The sequence below is a fragment of the Patella vulgata genome, chromosome 4, assembly GCF_932274485.2.
Source record: "Patella vulgata chromosome 4, xgPatVulg1.2, whole genome shotgun sequence".
NCBI lineage: Eukaryota > Metazoa > Mollusca > Gastropoda > Patellidae > Patella > Patella vulgata.
In genome coordinates this window covers 38,090,818-38,112,736 of record NC_065882.2, presented here as the reverse complement: position 1 = coordinate 38,112,736, position 21,919 = coordinate 38,090,818, and the positions used below count along the sequence as shown (strand labels likewise).

Genomic DNA, 21,919 nt, shown 5'->3' with positions numbered 1-21,919 from the left:
TAGGTCAAATTTGAAAATGTTGAAAAATAACAAACATTGTCTCGTAAACAACGTGATTTCAATTTTCGAACGATTGAAGTCAACGACGAAGTTTCGAAATTGCAAAATCTGAGATAGCTATTGTCTTGGAACAGATTTAGGGATTCCGAAAATGTGATATGTTTGAAAATAGGAAAAGAATTGACGAAACTATAGCCGATTTTCACTTTCGGGACAACGTACAAATTTTGACCACTTCCGGTATGCGCTGAAGTTTCAAAAATAGTTTATCAAATAGGCACCACATAATTTCCCAACAGAACATTTGATCCCAGACCGATATCGGTTTTCCATCATGGAGAAATAGGCTCCCTGTGTAAATAATAATAATAACTAGACCCGCAGGCAGCACTGAACCGGCTTTCAGGAATCGGACAAGAAGAGTGTCATACAATAGTCCATTCATCGAGCTACCCGAGGGAGAAATCGCGATTTTCGCAAGAATAAACGATAACGGTACTAAGCGTTTCAAACGGGCAAAATTTCCCGTTTTTACATATTCAATCACATGTCATGGGTTATATAAAGAATCTGAACAAGAAAAAAATAATTATTAAAATCGGACAAAAACTTGCGAAGGTATCAGCCAAAATATGGCAAGAAACATTTCAGAAAAATGGATCAAGCCGTTGAAAAATCGGGGCGGATCAGAAAATGAAATGGAAAAGGCGGGAAAGAACTAAAAGATGGCGGGGAAATATCGAAAAATTGTGAACAACTTGTCCGCACGTAAAATGTCAAACGCGAAATTCGAAATTGTGAAATTTTCAAATACCGAAAATCCGACCCTGATCCCGGCACTAATTCTCCAAACCACGGCTTATTGTGTTTATTTTCGGGCCCGTTAACGTGGATTTGTTTTTCTCTACTAGCTAAGAAATTATTGATACCTACACCATCTTGAAACGTGAAAAATTCATATTTACCGACACGGGAGTTACATTTTCTAAATCACTGAAGGAATTCCTGAAAATCTATCTGGGCAGAATTTTGATATGGGTCAACTGGTGGTCAAGATTTTGACTTTAATATGAAAAAAAGTGAAAAATCGACGTTAACGGGGGTATAAATGAACATAGTAGGCCGTAGATTAAATAATACCTCTCCTATTTCCAAAATGTTTACATTTCTGGATAGCCGTAATCAGCTTGAATTTTTGATCTTAAAAATTTTAAAATTTCGAATTTCGTCTTTGACCTTTTTCGTTGCGACAAAGTTTTTTACGAGTGAAAAATCAACATTAAAGGACAATAACTGACTGAAGTGACGAGTGATAACAGATATACGGGCGAAGTTGTTATACGAGACTGTAAGAGGATATATATTCTGACAATTCAAAAAAGTAATTCTATTTTTCTATTTTTCCTTCGTGTTCGCTTATCTAGTGACAGTCAGTTCTTTTTATGAATTGTCAGATATCCTCTCACAGTCTCACATCACAACTTTTGGTCTTCGAAGGAATTATTAGTGAGCAGAAATTCGCCCATGTATCTGTTATCACTCGTCTCTTCAGTCAGTTATATAGAGGGATAACTCGTGTTTTCCTTTTACGTTCAAACGATTACGATGGTCAGTGGGAGCTTATTTTTAAAGTTTTATCAAAATCCGTTGTTAACCAGAGGCTCTGTGCAACTTTTAAAATGTTAAAACGGGAAATTTTGCCCTGTTGAAATATTTACCGTTATAATTTAGTTAAAAATACTTTCCTCTTTAAGATTTTTAAACGCCCACATTTTCATGTGGACGTATATTGTCGTCGCCCCTGTCTGTCCGGACGTCCGTCTGTCCACAATTGTTTGTGAACAGCCTACAGGTCACAATGTTTATCCGATTTCAATGAAACTTGAAATATAGGTTTATCACCCTAAGATCTCGGTTCCTTTCGATATTGGCATGTATCGGATTGTAACTTCATGGATTATGACCCCCTGATTTTATCTTGTGAACACTGTAGAGGTCACAATTTTTATCCGATTTGGTTTAAACTTGAAATGTATGCTTATAACTCACAGATCTCAGTTCCTTTCGATATTCGCGCATATTGAAACTTAACTTCCTGAATTATGGCCCCTGATTATACGAAAAATCGCGTTTTTAGCTTGTGGACCCTATAGAGGTCATAATTGTTATCCGATTTAAAAAAAACGTATTATTATATCACGGTTACACCCTAAGGACGACTGAGTTCGAATTTCGTGAATTATGGCCCCTGATTATACGAAAAATCGCGTTTTTAGCTTGTGGACCCTATAGAGGTCATAATTTTTATCCGATTTAAAAAACCGTATGATTATATGACGGTTACACCCTAAGGACGGCTGAGTTCGAATTTCGTAAAAATCGGCCCAAAACTGACAGATAAAATGGCCGCCCTTCGTTCTCAAATAGCGTAAAAATATGGTATATCAAGGTTGTGGACCCTATAGAGGTCACAATTTTTATCAGATTTTGTTGAAACATGAAATGTAAGTTTATAACCCAAAGATCTAAGTTCCTGTCGATATTCGCGCTTATCGGACCGTAACTTCCTGAATTATGGCCCCTGATTGTACGAAAAATCACGTTTTTAGCTTGTGGACCCTATAGAGGTCATAATTTTTATCCGATTTAAAAAATCGTATTATTATATCACCGTTACACCCTAAGGACGGCTGAGTTTGAATTTCGTGAAAATCGACCCAAAACTGACGGACAAAATGGCCGCCCCTCGTTCTCAAATAGCGTAAAAATATGGTATATCAAGGTTGTGGACCCTATGGAGGTCACAACTTTTATCCGATTTTGTTGAAACTGGATATGTAAGTTTATAACCCAAAGATCTAAGTTCCTGTCGATATTCGCGCTTATCGGACCGTAACTTCCTGAATTATGGCCCCTGATTGTACGAAAAATTGCGATTTTAGCTTGTGGACCCTATAGAGGTCATAATTTTTATTCGATTTAAAAAAACGTATTATTTTATCACCGTTACACCCTAAGGACGACTGAGTTCGAATTTCGTGAAAATCGTCCCAAAACTGGCAGACAAAATGGCCGCCCCTCGTACTCAAGTAGCGTAAAAATATGGTATATCAAGGTTGTGGTCACTATATAGATCACAATTTTTATCCGATTTTGTTGAAACTTGAAATGTAAGTTTATAACCCACAGATCTCGGTTCCTTTCGATATTCGCGCATATTGGACCGTAACTTCCTGAATTATGGCCCCTGATTGTACGAAAAATCGCGTTTTTAGCTTGTGGACCCTAGAGAAGTCATAATGTTTATCCGATTTAAAAAAAACGTATTATTATATCACCGTTACACCTTAAGGGCGGCTGAGTTCGAATTTCGTGAAAATCGGGCCAAAACTGACAGACAAAATGGCCGCCCCTCGTTCTCACATAGCGTAAAAATATGGTATATCAAGGTTGTGGACCCTATAGAGGTCACATTCTTTATCCGATTTTGTTGAAACTTGAAATGTAAGTTTATAACACAAAGATCTCGGTTCCTTTTGATATTTGCGCATTTCGAATTGTAATTTCCTGAATTATGGCCCTTGATTGTAGGAAAAATCACTTTCTTTTTAGCTTGTTCTCTATCCATCTTTCGAAAATGTGGGCGTATCATGCCTGGCAGCCGCTGGTTGACAAAATCAGTAACATCTGACGTAAAGTTATGCCTGGTTGAAACATTTCCCGTTCTTACTCAGAATTATTTTTTTTTTTAAAAACTGCAGAAATTTGAAATCAGATCAAATGTTGGACATTAGATGCTTATTTTATCAAAATCGATTGGTAGCCAAAGGTTCTATGCAATTTATATATAAAACTTTGCCATGTTTATATGATTCTTTTCTGCCGATTTAAATAATTCCTTTTTTCTTTTTTAAGATTATTGACAACATCGCGAACATGAAGTGTTAAAATATCTCGTTATAACCCAGTCAGTTGCTGGTCAAAAAGCGCAGAGCTATCAAATCTGGTCAAATTTTGATCGCGAACGATTAATTCGACCAGTGGGCGCTTATTTGTAAAGTTTTGTCAAAATCGGTTGGCAATCAAAGGTACTGTGCCACTTAAACCGTTAAAATGGAAAATTATGTCCGGTTGAAATGTTTACCCTGATAACCTAGTTAATAATTCTGTTCTCTTTAAGATTGTTGACAAAATTAATAACATCTAATGGAAAGTGATGCACTGTCGTTATGACAGTTTTTGACCGATTTAATTGGAAACATATAACAGCAAATTCTGACCGGTTGAAATGTTTCTCGTTATAATTCAGCGAGTTTTTTGCCGAACAAAATGAAATGAAATGAAACGTCCTACTGTTCTGCTCCTATGCTGGGCTAATGAAGACGAGCATACGCAATACAGTGTGCTATGAGGGAAATTTTGCCCGGGCAGCGGCACTATCGCCTACTCTTATATCGAATTCCAAGGGATCTTTTACGTGCATTCCAATGTATACACGGGACCTCGGTTTTTCGTCTCATCCAAAGGACTAGACAGCTGTCCTTGTTAGGCCCTCCGTCCTGTATCACTGACAAGGGGGAACCACGCCGGAAAATCTGGATGAACTTTCTCGGCCAATGCAGGGATCGAACACCCGACCTCCAGGCTAGCGAGCCAGCGTCTTACCCACTTAGCCACGTGATCCCCTTTTTGCCGAACACAATAGGCCGTAGTTTGGAGAATACGTCTCCTATTTCGGAAATGAATACATTTCTGGATAGTCTTGATCAGGGTAGAAATTTTGGTATTTGAAAATTTCGCAATTTTGAATTTTGCCTTTGGGGTTTTTCGGGCCAACAATTTTTTTTTATACAGGACAATTATTTCCTTAATTTCCAAAATTTACAATTTTGACCTATTCCAATAGCTGAGATCAATCTGGTTCCAAAAAACATAAGCTCCATTCAAAGTTATCTCATTTTATTTCTCGATATGTTCCCGCCATTTTAGTCCTTTGACGGCATTTTCAATTCATTTTCAGATCCGTCCTGTTTTTAAAGGGCTTGATCAATGTTTCTGAATTTTCTGGAACGGGAATTACTACAGCAATACAAGTCTCAGTTATCTCCCTTTACTTTTCAGGGTTTTTTTACTTTTTTCGCCCGGGTGAAATGTTTCTCGCTATATTGAAACGTGAAAAATCACTAAGGTTTTTGTGATATTTTTCAAAGAAGCATGGGAGGTACATTTTCTGAATCATTGAAGGAATGCCTAAAACTCTATCCGGGCAGAAGTTTGATTTCGGTCAACTGATTGTCATCATTTTGAATCGAATATAAAATATAGTGAAATATCTACATTAACAGCCTGTAAATAAGCACAACAGGTTTGATGAATTCTATTTCTCAAATAATTACATATGTGGATAGCCTGGATCATGTTCAAATTTTTGGTATTTGAAACACTCAAAATTTCGAATTACGCCTTTGACGCTTTTCGTGCCGACAAAGTTGTTTACGAGTGAAAAATTCCCATTAAAGTCTTGGAAATACTCGGAAAAGGCCGTGGTTTCGTGAATTTGTCTTCTATTTCCGAAAATAATAAATTTCTGGTTAGCCTCCTTCCACGGATGAGGGGATCACGTGGCTAATTGGGTAAGACGCTGGCTCGCTAGCCTGGAGGTTGGGTGTTCGGTCCCTGCATTGGCCGAGAAAGTTCATCCGGATTTTCCAACGTGGTTTTCCCTTGTCAGTGATGCAGGACGGAGGGCCTGGCAGCTGTCTAGTCGTTCAGATGGGACGAAAAACCGAGGTCCCGGGTACACATTTGTGTGCACGTAAAAGATCCCTTGACAGTTGGAATTCGATATAAGAGTAGGCCGTAGTGCCGCTGTCAGGGCAAAATTTCCCTCATAGCACACTGTATGGCGTATTCCCGTCTTCATTAGCCCAGTTTAGGAGCAAAATAGTAGGACGTTAAACCCCATTTCATTTCATTTCATTTCCTTCCACGGATGGGTGGTGGGTTTAGAATGAATATATTTTCAAAACGTTTTACGAATCTGAAATCACTGAATTTCACAGTTGACCTACATAGTTGTAACTTTGTGACTATTTGACATGTTTTACTAATTCTTTTTTCTTTGAGTACCTTAAAACATTTACATTAAATCCGTTATTTCCGATTTGTGTATTTTTTTAATATTTAGTTTACTAATTCTTTTTTTCTTTGAGTACCTTAAAACATTTACTTTAAATCTATTTCCGATTATCGAATTTCGAAATTTACGTCACTGACATCTCATCCCGGAAGTAAAATCCAACTTGACAACTTCTTTAATATTCCACGATATTCATGAAACTTGGCATGTAAGTAGACCTAGCTGATCCAACTTCTCCCCTTGGAGTGATTAAGGATTAGAGTTTTCAGAAGTCTCCACACACAATAAGGCCGTAGTTTGTTGAATTCGTATCGTATAGGCGGGATCAGGATCGAATTTGTGATATTTCGAATTTCGCCTTTGACGTTTTCTGTGCCAACAAAGTTGTTTATGGGCGAAGCATCTGCATTAACGGCTTGGAAATAATTGGAATAGGCGGTCGAAAATCAAATCATCCTGTTTCAATAATATAACCATATGTTGGCAAGATGTTTTAGTTGATTTGAAACTATTTGTACGAACACACGAAAGATGGTGAATGATAAACCTTTCAAAAAAGACGGTAGGTTGGATGGCCGAATGGTTAGCACGTGCGCGCTCTATCATGAGTTCTGTCATTGAGTCAACTGGATGGTTTCGATTCTCCGGTCGTACGTGACAAGGAGTAGGGTTGCCTGTCTAACCTCCTGGGTTTCCTCCGGGTCCCCCGGTTTCCTCCCACTGCTAAAGACCACTACGCGCAAGCGAATTATTGAAATAAAATTGAACCATATGTTAGTCCCAAAATGACCTAGTTTGTGTCAAGTGGACGTTAAACTCCATTTCTCTCTGGGAGCCACGGTGGCTAGGTGGTTAAGACGCTGGCCCGCTAGCCTGGAGGTCGGGTGTTCGATCCCTGCATTGGCCGAGAAAGTTCATCTGGATTTTCCGACGTGGTTCAGAACGGAGGGCCTGACAAGGACAGCTGTCTAGTCCTTCGGATGAGACGAAAAACCGAGGTCCCGTGTATACATTGGAATGCACGTAAAAGATCCCTTGGCAGTTGGAATTCGATATAAGAGTAGGCGATAGTGCCGCTGCCCGGGCAAAATTTCCCTCATAGCACACTGTATGGCGTATGCCCGTCTTCATTAGCCCAGTATAGGAGCAGAGCAGTAGGACGTTAAACCCCATTTCATTTCATTTCCATTTCTCTCTCTCGTTCAAAAAAGACTAACAGCGATGCAAGGTAGATAACTCTTGTAAATGACGTGGATGCAGACCACCATTGATTTCAATGTTAATTCTGTCTCTTTGCCGGACTCAAATGTCCGTTATTCTGAATGCTTTTCTGAATACAGAGAAATAAATAGTTATGTCTTTGCACCAAAATTTGTATGAGGTTGACAAGCAAAACTTTGAGATATATAAACCTGAATAGCATACTTAAAACATGTAACTATTCGCTGTACATATTGCGGATGCGGATATTTTCATTTCATTTTCTGACCCGTCGAGTTTTTAAACGGGTTGATCCATTTTTCTAAAACTTTTGGAACGGCAAATCTATCCAATTACATCAATACAAGTCTCAGTTATATCCTTTTATTATTCAGATCATTTTTTCGACCGGGTGAAATGTTTCTCGCTATATTTAGGCTTATAACTTCGTGAGTTTTTGATCAATTTTAATAATTATCTTTTCTTGTTGAGCACATATTCTACAGAATTATACTCTATACTACCTGAAAGGTATTTAGTTCAACAGGTGATTGAATAACCAAAAATTTAAAAATGATTACAGGAAGTGACGTCATCGACGAAAATAGACCAATATTAGACATCAAAGGAAACATTTTTGTTTTTATGTCAACTTGAATGCAGTTTTCATCAATTTGTAGCTGTTTGTATTTGCCACCTTTTAGGTTGAGACATTGTTGCCTCTACAACGCCTGCGTATTGCCTAATTTTAAGGTTAAATTTGAAAACTTTGAAATTTGTGTGCGTAACATTTTTTTTATTATTATTTTTGAAGTTTTCAAGCTGAAACTTTCAGAATCCGTTATAAATCGATGTATTAAGCCAAAAATGCCGACAGAAATTTTTCCGATTACTTCTCTTCTGAAGACGAATTCAGATTTCCAATTTCTTTAATTTTGCCATATTTAAAAATATTTGTCAATAGAAGTCGTCTATCAACCGTTTAGAGTAATCCCATCAAGATAAAAATCAACGGAAGTGCCATTATTTTGAAAACGAATGTTAGTCTTTAAAATCCTACCTGTCAAACAATTCTTATCCGAATGCCAATAGCTTGGTATTTTTGGAAAGTATTAACTATTAGCAATCGATTGTCGGAGTAGAAATTTGATACTTGACCCACATCGTTTTTAAAGTGACGTCATATAATTCATTTTTTTTTTTAAAACTTTGTAAAACTTTTAATTCAGTTAGAATTTGGATGATTAACGATTAATTGAATCATTTAGTGCGTATTCTGTAAGTCTTATCAAAATCGGTTTGTTAATAAAGAATCTGTGCAATGTATAATGTGAATCTAAATCGTTTAAAATTATTATAGAACCGGTAGTTGTTATCACGTGATTTACCTCATAACGGCTCTTCTTTCATTTAAAGTCCTCCTCACTTTATGTCAAAACCTCAACAAAGCAAATACTCTTAATAGTAAGTGCAGGGGGGCCGCTATGGTGGCCCATGGTCGCAATAGCGTTTTTTTGGTTATTTTTTTGTATTTCATTTAAAATAATAAAAATATTAGTAAAAAAAAAAAAAGAAACATTTTTTTTGTTTTGTTTTACAAAATAATAAAAAAAATCTTTTTAAAATTTAAAAAAAAAAATCTTTTTAAAATTTAAAAAAAAAGAAATCTTTTTAAAATTTAAAAAAAAAGAAATCTTTTTAAAATAAAAAAAAAAATCAATATATATATATATATATATATATATATATATATAAATAATAAAATATATTTAAAAAAATAAAAAAGAAATAATATTAAAAACAAAAATTAAATGAAAAAAAAAAAAATTGAAAAAGAGAAGATAAAAAATAATTCCCGACGTGGCCCATCGTCGCAATAGTGTCTTGAGTATCCAGACCCAGTATACAGCTATCATTAGACTAGAGCGACGAGAAACATTTTGTGGCCCATTGTTGCAGTAGTATCTCGATTATCATGTGTGGGATCCATGAACAAGGTGTACACTCGAACGACAAGAAACGAGTCTGTAGTTATCTCACATCACATGTGAGTGACGGAACTTTTAACTAAAGATAAAATCCAATTTTAGTAGATACTTCAATTTTGATTGACTAAGCACTAAACTAAATCTAATATTATCTATTATCCAATCAAATACTAAATTTTGGATTTTATCTTAGTTAAACAGGCCCCAGACGAAGTCCACGTAGGCTATCATGCTCTATTTTGTCTTTGAAATTGATGTTGTGCGCCATCGCACTTTCGCACCTCTTACCAGTTCCTGTGGTCGTAGCGGGGGACTAGCTATGACCTCACTGTCCTCAGCCTCAGGGAGAGCAGGGGTGTCTCAAAAACTGAAGCTAAAATCACAAACATAGATTTTAACTAAAATGAAAGTGAAATTTTAAATTTATGCGTTTCACGAAGATCGATTGTAACTTAAAATTTAATTTTAATAGATTTTAGTTAAAATTACTTGTGCCTTGATGTGAGGTAACTATAGACTGGTTTCTTGTCGCTCGAGTCTATACGTTGTTCATAGATCCCACACAGGATAATCTGAACGACAGACCCACGAGGTTTGACAGGTCACCCTATTCCTTGTCACGTACAACCGGGGATTCGAAATCACGCCAGTTGACTCAATGACGGGCTTTATGATATGACGGGCTTTATGATACAGCGCGCACGTGCTAACCATTCGCCCCCCCCCCGGCTACTTAGTAGTAGGCCTATACTTCGAGGATTAGTTTCAAAGTTGTTAACTACTTTTGAAATTCGACAGTAATTTACAGTCTACCTACAGTTCGTAAGACGTGGCAATTGCCGTTGGTTGAGTCGTACCTTATATCGCTATGCTCTGTCTAATCATCTATTAAAAATATTAATTATGTTTTGTAAATTCCCGAAGAACATCAAAAAATTTCATGTGTGACAATTCTCAATATAGTTTCTGTCATACAATTTGGCACCGTCTCTGGCCGTAGGAGATGTTTAGGGGGAATAGTGAGGATCTTGTCCTCAGGGAGACCAAGTGTTTTAAAAACATTACATAAGCCTTTTGAGGGGAGAATAGGCCTTGTGCACTAGTAGGCCGAATGGTATTATTAAAGTCAATGACTTTATGTATGTAGGCCTAGTTCTAGTTAGACTAGTCTAAATGACGCCAGGCTTCTATAGTCTATTGATTATTCATTTCTATTGACTTGCATATGTATAATTGTAACATGCTTAAGGGTGAATCTTGCGTTTTGATTGGTCGATTAGACACTGTCTATTGGACAATAACACCCCTCTAAATTAGAAAAATCACTGCGTATTAATATTATGCGCACTACTTTAATGGAGATAACCTGAGATTTTACATTAGAACACTCGACGCTAACGCGTCTTGGGTCCTAATGATCTCAGGACATGTCTATTGGACAATAACACCCCTCTAAATGCGAAACAGGAGGTGTTTATCTCCTAAATACATATATCCAAGTCCATAGACGTCATGGGTGGAAAATCGTGTTTCACGTGTTGATGCCTGTTTACTTTTTTCCTTTCGGAAGGGGAGATAACTACAGACTCCTTTCTTGTCGCTCGGGTTATGTCACATAGGATAATCGAGACACTATAGCAACAATGGGCCACGAGGTATTTCTGGTCACTCGAATCTAATGATAGCTGTCGTAGGCTGACTTTATACCGAGTCTGGATAATCAAGACACTATTACGACGATGGGCAGCGTGCAGAATTCTTTTTTGATTTTTTCTATTTCACTTAATTTTCTTTTAATTAAAATGTTATTTTTTTTATAGATTTTTTTAATCTTAAATATTTTATTAATTTTTTTTATAAATTTTTTTATTTTAAAAATAATTTCTTTTTTAAATTTTAAAAATAATTTTTTTTTGATTTTTTAAAACAAAAGAAAAAAAAATGTTTCTTTTTTTTTTACTTTTATTTTTTATTATTTTAAATGAAATAAAAAAAAATAACCCAAAAAACGCTATTGCGACCATGGGCCACCATAGACCGCACTACACTCAAAACAAAAATCTACAAGATAAACCTGCCGACAAGGCAGACAATAGACATAAGTAATAGTTGATTTATCCACTCGTTCACTATATTTGCCGAACAGGGTTTTTTTTTTTTTGTAGAAAGTCATTCATCATGGTACATTGTTTTGTATGTAATTTACTGTGATTTTTGGTGATCTTTGCGTATCACTATCAAACTGGAACTGTACACAGATTCGTTTGCGCTGGTTAGGCCTACTTATCCGACGTTTTTAGTAAATTAACTGCTATTACAATAACAAGGGGGTGAAACAGCCGGGGATGAAACAGCCCGATAAAAAATAGGTTGGGATGAAAAATCCCGGGATGAAACGGTCGTTGGATAAACTGACCAGCACCCTGGCAGGCATAAGCTTGTAGGATCTGTCCTCTATGGACTTTGTACTATAATCACTGTATAATTAGTATGTGTGCTAAGAAAATAAGATTTAAATTCGAGTTTACAGTATCTCGCAATCTTCGCTGATCACGTGACTGAATGTCAAAAAATATATTTCCTGCAATATGTTGATATGTTGTTTGTTTTTATGGTCCGAGATAGCTACGAGAACGTATCTAATACTGTTGGACTATACAGAAATGCGTGTTTTTAACTAATAGTAAGTGCAGGGGGACTGCACCACACATAATTCACATAAAAACAAATACATGGACAAGACATCATACTCAGAAACCACAAATAAACAAACAATTCAAAAAGAGTGAATGGATCCGGGGGCTAGCCGTAAGCGTCCACTGAGCTGTACAGTCCCGGGCCTGTAGTGACACAGACTTCACTCCAATTTGAAAACAATCAGGAATACAACCCAAAGAAATCATTGTGTAATGTCAGCATGAGTCATGATCTGTTATGATTATGCTACAAGCATGCTGTAGGCTAGTAAAATTCAACTATAGCCTACAAGTATCGTGAAATGTATAAAAAAAAAGTAGTCTAAAAACTAAATACTCTAAATGAATAGAAACGTTTCAGTATTCAATGGAATTGAGGTAATTGAATAAATTTAGGGCGCATGTTCCACCCGTCACAAAAACAAACAAAACTGAATACAAAGAAGCAAATTATAGGAAATGTAGACTGTCTTGAATTGAAAGACAGCCGTCGCTGACTGAATGACGTGACGTAAAAAGCCGTTGTTTTGGAAATGACGTCATAGCTTAGAAGTTGACAAAATTCCACAATAAAAAGGGCGATAATCCAGATAAAATAACGTTAAAACCGAACTATAAGTTTTAGCGACTAACCGGAATTATTAAGTTATATAATTGTACAAATTATAATATGTAGTAGCCCACACAAGAAATGCAAAACAGAAAACACTATATAGCGTGGTATCTGGTATGTTACTATAAATTGACGGGTATTTTACTACTTCAAAACCAAACTTTTATGGTCTTGAAATAATTTTAGTAAGATTGGATCTCTTTAGTTTCACCAGACAAACTTAATTTCTTTATTAATGCATGTAATAATACCAAAATCAATCGTTGTTTTCAAGAAAGAAAAAAAAAATAACAACATGTCAGTTTTGCTTATCGAAATAATGATTCGCATCATACTTTTCATGGTGAATCTAGGCCTATATATAAACTACAGACAGTAGTACCATTTCTTATCTCGAGACAATTAAAATAAAATACCGGTTAAATATATTGTTATTTATTTATCGGATTTTATTTAATAGACGGGTAAGTAGGCCTGCATAACATCGAATAAATAATTATGTGTTTCAGACCTTCGGTCGAAACACGTATTGTTTCTGTAAGTGTTATTATTATTATTTTTTTTATGTGTGTAGGGGGGGGGGGGGTAGTCAGATTGTGCAGCCAAAACTCTACATAGTGCAATCATTTTGTCAACGTAGATATTGTTGGCCTGCGTGGATCTATTTATTAAATATAAATTGGGTCATTTTTGCCGAACAGGAAGTGTTTTACGGATGAGACAGAAAAATAATCTCCGATTGCCCATATCTTGGTTATTTCTCAACTGATCTTCTTCGGGTTTTCAATTTTGGATTCTATGGACGAATCGAATCCCATGGGCTCTGACTGATGGTTTTTCGAAATTCGGAAGTTCTCTCGATACATACTAGCATCAAAGATTTGTGATTTTTTTTGACATTCAAGATGGCGGATGTTCGTCACTACTTGGTAGGAATAAGGAACACATCGATGCATTCAAAACGGCATATAAATAAAAAAAAATTTTGCCGAACATTAATAGTTCTCTCCATTTAAAAAATAGACAAAAAATGACATGGCGGTGTTAACCCCAGATATTATCTTTCAATTTGAAAGACCTTGTTACAAAAAGACAATTAAATCGATATTCAGCCGCCATTTTAATTCCGATTTTCGAAAACTTTGTTTTTGTATTGAAGCTACTCCAAATGGCAACAATTCTTAGGGAGCCGATTTTTGAATTTCGTTTTAGTTTACTTCCGGTTTCACATTGAATTTTTACACCTTCTAGATGGTGACTTAACCCTTCCATGACCCTTGAACTTTGTGTGTATGATAACCCTGACGTTTACTAACAATAATTAATATAAAAAGTTCGGTCAAGAAATATAACTTCCGGTTTTATTAAGAGTTCAAAATGACAACTTTTTCCACTTTAATACGTATTAGATGTTACTATAGTCACTAATTCATGCTGTAACTTGAATGTTGGCGTGACGAGGCGTGACGTAGAGCGGGGTTACTTTATTAGACCACAACATGTTTTGATGATATTTAAAACATTTCCCAAAAACCATCAAATTTTCAGGACTTGCAACTAACTAATTGTTATATTCAATTCTTACATTTTTAACCAAAGTTTATATCCCTAACAGTAACATGTTCTGTTGCATAGTAACATAAATAATATTGGCAAAATTCTCATTTTTTTGTCATTTGCTGTAAATTTTGTCACTCCTTAGTTCATTTGTCACAAGAAATCATCTGGTAAGGTTTTGTTCTTGCCCCTAACAACCGAAACAACTCCTGATTTGGGGCTACTTTAGACTTTCTGAAATATTCCAAATTATTTGAAAAGCCCTGTGTCAAAATGTGGTCAGGTTTCGAAGTTGACTATATTCTAAATGTAAATAAATATCATTTACACAAAACAACGGTACATGTACTTGAATGATATTTTTGTGTGCTTTACTTTAGACGCTCTTTCAAGAGAAAATCTAAGTGATATTTTTGTAAACTGTCGTTGGTCGAAAATAGACCGTGTAGCCCATATTATTTTGGCCTCACAAGCAGATTTGAGACAATTTGGTATAAGCGTCTAAAGCAGTGATTTTCAACCAGTGTGCCACGGCACACAGGTGTATCGCGAGATCTTCCTAATAGTGTGCCGCGAAATTTTGAAGGCACACTAAGAAAATGCGAAAAACCACGTGATCTCAATTGAATATTCACAGGTGTCTACTAAGAGGTTCATAGCTATGTATTTCCTTATTTAGTTTGAGTCATTCTATGTGTCTATGACTAGTCTCTGTCTATGGTTTTATGCTGTCTGACATACCATGTTTTTATTTTGTAAAATTCAAATATTTTTCATATATAATTAGCCAGGTGTGCCGCTATTTATCCATGTGTTCCAAGGCGCGCCCTTGGCAAAAAAGGTTGAGAACCACTGGTCTAAAGTTAGATCATCACATGGGGTAACTTTAGCCCTCATGTTATCCCCAACTCCACACCAGGAGACCACATATAACATAACAATAACTGTGCATGATGAAACACTGAAGCTATGTGCACATTATAGAAATATAATAAATCAGATTACATTGTTAAAACAATGTCACTTACATTTTCTATTGATAAAGCGTCTAAAGTAGCCCCACTCTACGATACTGCTTCCATTTCTATGCTTTAAAATAGTGTAATATAATTACATATTATTATCGGTTGAATGAACATACTAGTTTATGATGTAAACATATTGCCCACCTCTTTGATCTGAAACATTCTGAGATCAATTACTGTGACCCGTATTATGTCTGCAGAATACATATTTTCCCATTTCAGAGAAATAAGGACTTATGCCCAAACTTTGTAGTTAATACACTTAAATTCTTCCACACGTTTATAATGTATTGTCGTGTTTTGGTCCCTATTTAGTTGGGCCATACTATATACCGGAAAACACCGGAAAACAACCGGAAAACACCATTTTATACTGAATACCGGAAAACACTGGAAAAACACTTAATACCGGAAAACATCCTAAATACCGGAAAACACCCTAAATAGGTTACCCGGAGCCTGGTCCTCTGTGTGCGGTTTTTGACCAAGTGAGCGCCGATTCCGATTCCGATGAAGGAAGGTCAAGGTCATTACGATGTTCGTTTTACAAATAGCACCCCCCCCCCCCCAAAAAATTTTTTTTTTTAATAAATTCCGATTTTATTTTCTCCAAAATTTTGTTGAAGCCTATTATGTTTTGAATGTTTTAAAAGACGCAATCAGTCTACCTCCATCATTTACCATATTATATTTTGTATTTTAATTTTTGTTTTCAGTAAATTTCAGTGTTTCGGTATTTCAGTAGATTAAACACTATATGCCGGTTGCGCCGGTCTCCTGATTCTTACCAGTAACGCTGGAATCAGGGTGGTACGAATTAGTGGAAGGCGCGACTAGGCCAACTCCTCCCTAGGTAACAAAAAAACCGCATTATAAAACAGCAAGTATCATCAAAAGCGAGTTAATAAATCTCTGAATAGTTCGAGTTGAAGTTCCAGGTTTAACCGCTATGTGTCCTAATCACCAAACGAAATGGATGCCACGCAATTCTTGGACAGGCTGTAATCTGAAAAGTGTCTATCCTTTCCAAGAGCTATCCATCTCGTTGGAAGGGCTAAAAATCTACTTGTTTCTGAGCTTACTTTCATTCCCGGATCAAATATAATCACTTGAATCATAATAATATTCAACATATTCCATCATATTCCGAGGGCCGCACACATGATTTTTTTCTGGATTACTTTTCGAGCTTTTTTCCCCAACTTGTTGACCAGTTTTCCTTTAGAAAACCCCAGCTTTCGCCCAATTGTCCATGAGAAAAGTACATATTCTATCTTACTACATTGACGGGAAGTTGTAAGCTGGACGTCTGTAAAAAGGGTTGATCGATAAATTTTCAAGGAAGCAATTGTTGTTTTTGTTTTTGAAATAGAGGACTCTAGCCGATGTGGCTACTTTCTCCCAGAGAACCTCAGGCAACCAATTTGTTTTATGTACTACTATCGTAATAAAACATTACTATGTTAACCACTTCCTGGTGGCTAAAGACTTACACCCAATGCGTATTCGGAAACAAAAGGCCCCGTGAAAATGTTTTTTCCGACAATCGATATTCGAGATGTCTTCTGTTGCACAAATTATACTGCACTGTATAAGAACTTGCATCCTTTGATCTGAAGATTGTAGATGGAAAAGTATCATTTGCACTATTTCAAAGTAAACCTGCATTTTCGTATATCATCCCGTAATTTCAGATTAATGACAATGACTGTAGAAATAATATGGCTTGAGGAACGAGAGATCTATTCCACCCCCGTCCCACTCTGACGATGATCCCTCCCGGAGCGGCGCGGCGCGGCGCGCTCTCTAAACAAAATCTCGGGCACAGTTTACTCTTCTAAGTTTTCCGGTCGCTATTTAGTAACCCGGAGTTTGGTCCTCGTGTGTGGTTTTGGACCAGGTGAGCGCTGATGAAATAAGTTCATTAACATACAAGCGAGCGATCGCCTACGGTCAAAGAAAAATTTCTTTTCAGATTTTTTTTTAACAATTTCTTCTCCAAAATTTCTCTGTAAAATTATTTTGTAAATCCAATTTTTCGTCCAAAAAATTTTGGAGAAAAAAAAATCGGAATTTTCAGATTTTTTTAAACAATTTCTTCTCAAAAATTTCTCTCAAAAAAAAATTCTAAATTTTTCTACGGAATGTTTTTTTGTAAAACCAATTTTTCGGAAAAATTCGAATTTTTTTTTTTTTTTTGTGACAGAAAATTTTTTCCGTCCAAAAAATTTTGGAGAAAAAAATCGGAATTTTTTTTTTGGGGGGGTGGGGGGGCTATTTGTAAAGCGAACATCGTAATGACCTTGACCTTCCTTCATCGGCGCTCACTTGGTCCAAAACCGCACGCAGAGGACCAGGCTCCGGGTTACCTATTTAGGGTGTTTTCCGGTATTTAGGATGTTTTCCGGTATATAGTGTTTTTCCGGTGTTTTCCGGTATTCAGTATAAAATGGTGTTTTCCGGTTGTTTTTCGGTTGTTTTCCGGTGTTTTTCGGTATATAGTATTGTCAATTTAGTTTCACTTCGACAATACTATATACCGGAAAACACCGTAGTGTGTTTCCTACTACGAACTGGATTTTCTAAAAATGTGTTTGTTCCACATCACCGGGTTAGGGCTAGGGATTGTTATATCTAGTTGATTTTATTTACTAACGGTTAGGGTGGAGACTGGTCTTATTTAATCTAATTTACTGTGCAATGGGATGTCGTTCAGATTTTTATTTTTAGAATATGCAATTATAAGTTTCTTTGTGAAGATTTTCGGGTGATTTTGTTGGAGATCAGTATAGCGTTTACTGATGATTTTGGATGCACTTGCTGCTGTTGCGCTAAATGGAACCACAAAACGGACTACTGCGCTAGCCGTAAGAATATTCAAACCTAGGGGGGCTGTTGTTTTCAATTTGTCAATCCATATTTTTTCTCTTGTTAGCCTAAACGTTTTAATTTCTTCTGCAGTTTCAAAGTCGCTCTTGGTCTTTTCTATTGGCGTGACAATGAGATCAGAAATATCATGATTTGGTTGGTTGAAATGAATAGAGACCGGTTTGTCTTTTTTGGTGACTATGTCTGATCGGTGATCTTTAATTCTTTCCCTAAGTGCATTCTGAGTCTCCCCTACGTATTGTTTGTCACATTGTCTACATGAAATTAAATAAATTATGTTTGAACTACTGCATGAAAGTTGGTCTAATATTGGGAATTGTGTGCCAGATGTTTTGTTATGGAAATGGTCGGATATGTTTATGATTTTGCAGGTTTGACATCTCGGATGGCCACAAGTTTTGGTTTTAACTGCTGATTGCATATTATTTGTTCCTTTGGCGGCAAGTCCAGCTAGAGTGTTGTTTTTTTATACGTCAGAGATAGCGTTTGGAGTATCCCATTTCTCTTAGTTTGCTAAATACCAGCGTACATGCTGACTCAACGTCCGTCTTCTTTGTGCATATCCTATGAAAATGGAGAATCTGAGATTTTATGATGCCAGAGAATGTATGTTTGGGGTGGAAGGAGCCCTTGAACAATAATTGACGTGTATCGGTTTCTTCGAAAAATACTTTAGTTTCCAGTTGACCTGTGTTTTTGGTGTTGCTACTTTTAAGGACGGTGGTGTCAAGGAAATCTATGCTGTTATGACTTACATTTGCGGTTAATTTGACAGATAGATGATGATTGTCCAGACTATGAAAACGTCATCTAGAAAACGTCCATAGAAATCTGGTTTTAATGGGCAGAGCGGCAGAACTTCCCTTTCCCACTCCGCCATGAAGAGATTTGCATAACTCGGGGCAAATCGTTTTCCCATCGCAGTTCCGGAAGACTGGAGGTATACTTGGTCGTTGAAAGTGAAATCATTCCTCCTCAGACAAATGTCGAGTAGATTTGGATTTCTTCGTCCGGCCTAGATGCTTGTGGGTTCCTAAGAAAAGCTTTCCTAACTGCTTCAATACCTGTGTTATTATCGATATTCATGTACATGCTCTGTACGTCGATGATATTAAAATGGTGTGTTCAGGGACTCTTAACTGTTTGAATAAAATCGTTAGTGGCTTTTAGGTAGGATGGGTGTTGGCATGCTAGGGGTAATAAGAAATGGTCTATATATTGTGATACGTTATATGATTCGCTGCCACAGTCTGATATTATTGGGCGCCCCTTGGGTAATTTATTAGGTATAAATCATTCCGTTTCTGGATTTTTATGTATTTTTGGTAGCGTATAGAGATGTCGTTGGTCTAATTTAGTGTAATGTTTAGGATTATTTAATTGTTTTTCTGCTGCAGAGATATAGTCTGCGCGATTCATTATGACACAACACGAACCTTTGTCGCTTTTCTTAATTATTATGTTTTTGTCTTTTTTGAGGGTGTTTAATGCTGGTTTAGTTGCTCGGTTGAGATTGGTTTTTTTGTGATTGTGGTTGAAGGGGTGATATTTCTGTGTTCATTTCGTCAAAAGTTTTTAGAATGGCTGGTGATGATGACTTTTTAGGTGGTTTCCATGTGGATTTTTCTGTGAATAATTTTTTTAACTGCCGGGTTTGTTCCTAAAAAAATGAGTCCGTGAAAGTGTTCTTTGGAAGGCGATCGGTTGCCTGGGTGATGGGGTCTATGGGTCTTATTGTGGGGGTTGGGATGAATTTAAGGCCTTTATCAAGAATGTTCATTTCTAGGGGGCTGAGAAGTCTGTCGCTCAAATTGACAACTGTCTGTCCTAAAGACGGCTTCTCATTCCTTTTCCCTAATCCTAGTTTAAATTCCTCATCCAGCAGTTGATGATCTCTCTGGCCGTGTCTGGGCTCCAGTGGATGGCGTCGTTACCTTTCAGTTGACCGTGACTACATCTAGCATCTGCTCGTGTATCCTTGGTCCACTTTCCTCCATGTTGTTGAGCCCGGCGTGTATCACTCATTCCTCTTGTGCAGGACACATGTAGTTTTTGAGAATCTATTTGATGTGACTGATCTTGGCCCCAGAATAGCTATGGATCTCCCACCCCCCGAGGAAGGATACAATCCTAGCCAGGTTACATTATCCAATAACCAGGGTCTGTGCCATGACGGGTGGTAGGTACCATAAATCCTTCTCGTCTTTACCTTTGTAACCGTGAGGTCTCTTTAGCGATAGGTTGAGTGATCGCCTTCATCTGGTGGAAGATCTGGTGGTGATTCTAGGGTTAGGAATGATGGGCGATCTAGGGGACAGACAGTCGACAAGCGCGTTCAGTGGCGATGTAGATCCCGAGGAAGTAGATGAGCCAGACACAACCCGGGGCGAACTGGTTGATCTAGATGCACGCTTCGAGGGAATGTTAATGCAAGTGCTTTTTCCAGCGGATAATTTTCTCTTGTTGGGTGTGTTTCGTTTTGGTGTGTCCCGGAGAAAGTTGTGTGTAATATGCATTGGTGATGGGGGAGGGTGCGTGACAGTTTTAGAGACCGTGGACAGTAGGCGATGGAACTCTGTCTTCTCACTATCCTGAAGTCGCTTGCCGTAGGACTTCTTGGCCCATACTAGGGGTGGCTAGAGTACTCTTGTACAGCATCTTTGGTAAAGTGGTAAAGTGACGTGACTTCAGGTACTCCAGTTTCTCCGCTAGCAGGGCTCGGCAGTGTGTCGACAAGGGTGAGGCGACGTCCTTGGCCCATTTCAAGTTCAATGTCTGAATGGTAGTGGCGTCTTCATGGCCGGCTTCACCAACTTATTCAGATCTTGGATCTTCCAAGTGAAACTTCTGGTTGGTGTTCCATTCTCCTGACTCTCCATAATGATCAAGTGGTGGAGGACCTGAAAAAAGGCTTTCACAACACCTGCATTCTCTGGAGGTGGTTGGCGCTGGTTTGGTTGTTGTTTTGGTTGGCGCTGGTTTGGTTGTCGACTTGGTTGGTGCTGGTAATGCTGTCGACTTGGTTGGTGCTGGTTTGGTTGTCGACTCGGTTGGTGCTGGTTTGGTTGTCGACTTGGTTGGTGCTGGTAGCGGAATCCAGGCGGTGGTTGGTGGAATCCTGGTGGTGGTCGGTGGAAACCTGGTGGTGGTTGGTGGTAGCCTGGTGGTGGTTGGTGGAAGCCTGGTGATGGCTGGAATCTTTTTCGTAGCTGTGGCAATTCCATTGGTAGTTGAGTGGGCGTGGGGAGGAGTGGGCGTCTGGTGCGGGGCCTATCCAATTTAAAACTATTAACAAATATAAAAATAAAATTACATGAAAATATACAAAGAAAAAAACCCTTACAACTAATATAGACGGGTCGTTCCTCGATTATATCGTGATGCACATTTCGGAGTGGTATCCTTTGTCAAGCGATGATAGCCATAGTTGTTTTCCGGTATTTAGTTTGTTTTCCGATATTTAGTGTTTTTCCAGTGTTTTCCTGTATTCAGTATAACATGGTGTTTCCCGGTAGGTTTCCGGTGTTTTTCGGTGTCTTCCGGTATATAGTATAGCCCTTTCACTTCGCCTTTTATTACATTTCACGAAAGTGGTCACTTTTAAAGGTTTTGTCCTTCAACGTGTCTACATTTATACTTCATGTAGCGCATAGCCGACGTTGATACACACTAGTATGGGAAATATTCCACTCCCTCCTCTTTTTACTTGAATTGCTTCCCTTATTGTTAGTTTGTTTTTCATTTTGAGTAATGCCTGTATCACACAGGCGCGGGATTATACAGCGCATTGGACGATGACGGCTAGCCCCCCC

General features: G+C 37.5%; 1 protein-coding gene across 2 annotated transcripts in view; it reads left to right on the top strand.

Annotated features, from left to right (window-relative positions):
• Nucleotides 1–21,919, top strand: part of LOC126818831 (nucleolar protein 4-like) — a 150,763-nt gene that overhangs the window by 121,332 nt on the left and 7,512 nt on the right. The window lies entirely within an intron of this gene.